Below are 2809 nucleotides of genomic sequence, written 5' to 3'. Positions count from 1 at the left end.
TGCAACAAAACAAGAGACGGCTCAGCAGAAGAAACGAGGTGGCTGAGGAAACAATGATGAAACTCAAGGAGCAATATCTGTTGTCCGAGGAAGGCACAGAAGTGGTGGGTGCGACTTTTTCACCACAGAGATTCAGCAGCTACTTTCTAGGGCACAAGAAAAACAAAAAGGCAAATACCCCTCAGAGCTGCGTGTGTTTGCTTTAACGCTTCACTTTTACTCACCAACTGCGTACGAATATGTTCGATCGAAATTCAATGGAGCTCTGCCAGCACCTCTCGTACACTCAGAGAGTGGTACCGGTCAGTGAATGGGGAGCCAGGGTTCACGGCTGAATCATTCTCCTTTCTAGAGAACCTTGTTAAAAGTGTTGGGAATCTGCATTGTGCCTTAATGGTCGATAACATGGCCACAAGAAAACAAATTGAGCTTCTTGGAAAGAAGGTTGTCGGTTATGTTGACTTAGGGACAGGCATGCTAGATGACAGCATTCCGGAAGCAAAGAATGCATGTGTATATATGCTTGTCGGGTTAAATATGCGACTAAAGCTGCCTGTAGGCTATTTCCTTATTGATTCGCTCACAGGGTCAGAAAGGGCTGAGCTGATGAAACAATGCATTGACAGGTTGGCAGCTATAGGAGTGCAAGTTCTTTCACTCACTTTTGATGGTGCAGCATCGAATTTCACAATGGCAAAGTGTCTTGGTGCGGATCTCCAACTCAACAGTGAGCACTTTACAACAAGCTTCAAGAACACTAGGGATCCGAGCAAGCTCATTTACATTATGTTAGACGCATGTCACATGGTAAAGCTTACCCGCAATTCTCTGGCAACTGTAAGTCACTTGGTTGATGAGGATGGTGGATTTGTGAAATGGGCATAAGTAAAGGCGCTAGACGCCCTTCAGCGTGAAGAGGGATTGCGACTGGGAAACAAGTTGACAAGTGGCCACGTTCAATGGGAGAGGCAGAAAATGAAAGGGCGACTTGCTGTCCAAGTGCTGAGCGCATCAGTTGCTGATGCCTTGGTGTTTTGCAAGCATGAACTGAAACTGCCTCAATTCAGGAGTGCTAGTGCTAATGCGAGGTTCATCAGAGTTTTTGACCACCTATTCGACATCCTCAACTCTAGGAACCACTTAGCAAAGCCATTCAAGGCTCCTCTGCGCAAGCAAAACGAAAATTGCTGGAAGTCTCACTTTGATGAAGCTCGAAGGTACATCATGGCCGTGAAGGACCCAGCTGGTCGCCCTGTTCTAGAGTCCCCAAAGAAGACAGGGTTCCTTGGATTTATTCTTTGCATGCAAAGCACTGAGCATATCTTTGACCACTCGGTAGTCCATGGAACTTTGAGGTATATTTTAACCCATCAAATGAGCCAAGACCATGCTGAAACATTTTTCGGCTGCATTCGAGGTCGAGGTGGATTTAACAATAACCCAACATCAGCTCAGTTCACTGCTTCGTATAAGCACCTCCTAGTACACACAGAAGTGACGTCGTCAAGCGCTGGCAACTGCTCACCAGACTTTGTGTCCATCCTCACCAAGTCGGCGACCATTCTCAAAACAGAAGACACAGACACCACTCTGGCAAGGTGATCAATCATGCAGCCTGAAGATCATGATTATACTCATCGATTGGACATCCCGGAAAGCTTGTCATCATTTAGCCAGCCTGCAGTGCCATACATTGCTGGCTTTGTTGCGAGAACTCTCGGTGCCGCTAGCCCATGTGGAGAGTGTGTAATGGCCCTTCAAACAGAAAAACAGCCTGCCTTGGTGAGGCATAAGAACAGAAGTGGGCTTATTTCCCCATCGGAGGATGTTGTGTCCATTCGTACAGCTGCAGAGAAAGGTCTGCGTCGATTACAGGCAGAATGCACAACTCTCAAGGCTCTTCACTCAAAATCAAGCCACCTAGTTTTGGAAATTTTGGGCTTTCTGCCTGACAAACAGTGGTTTTCAAGTCTCAATGAACACATCCTTGATGGTGATGCCTTGGACAACCACATTTACAAATTGGGTAAAAATGTCGTGGAATTGTACATAAAAATTCGAATTCACCAAATGATCAAAGAAAAGAATCGAAAAATGACAGCAGACAAAGTAAGGTCTGTGCTGACTGAGCTTGTACTTTTCAAGAATCAGTAAGCAATGTTTTCAAACCTACTCGAGTGATCATTAAAGTTGTTCAGTTGCAAAATAAAAATTTCCTGCTGTTCAATACCTCGTATAATAAACAGAGTAGTGGCTGTAATAAAGCTTTTTTATGACATATTTGTATGCGTTACTTTACTTTCACAATTTAAAAATTACACAGAAGACAAGGAGGTCTCATCGCGAATTTGTGTGCCTTGGTTGCATTGCATTCCCGCCTATGCCAAGATGGCTGCCGCCCGCTCAGACCGGCTTCACCCCTTAGCACTGGCACGCATAGGGGGCCTCCACTCCAACAACTTTTCTCTTACCTCCTTGGTCCTTACGACTTGGGGAAACACGTGGGTCAGTACACACCACTGACTCTGGAAGGAAGGGTGCCCGCAGTCAACCTGACACACTTTGCACACTTGATGACGAGGAAGTGCTAGATGTCAGTCTCCAAAAACAAGATATTTGGGATTGACACAAGGGGACAAGTACAGCAGTAGTGCCCTTACTGCTGTGCATGTAGTGTGCAGAAGTGATGGAGTATGGCAGTTCTAGGGCACTACTGCCTTATACCTTTGTTACATAGGCAGCCTAAACTGCGGTTAGAAGTTACGTTAACTGTGGTTCGCTGTTACATGGCACACAAAACTGAGATTAT

This window comes from Rhipicephalus microplus, chromosome 6, assembly GCF_043290135.1.
Source record: "Rhipicephalus microplus isolate Deutch F79 chromosome 6, USDA_Rmic, whole genome shotgun sequence".
NCBI lineage: Eukaryota > Metazoa > Arthropoda > Arachnida > Ixodida > Ixodidae > Rhipicephalus > Rhipicephalus microplus.
This window is presented reverse-complemented; position numbering follows the sequence as displayed.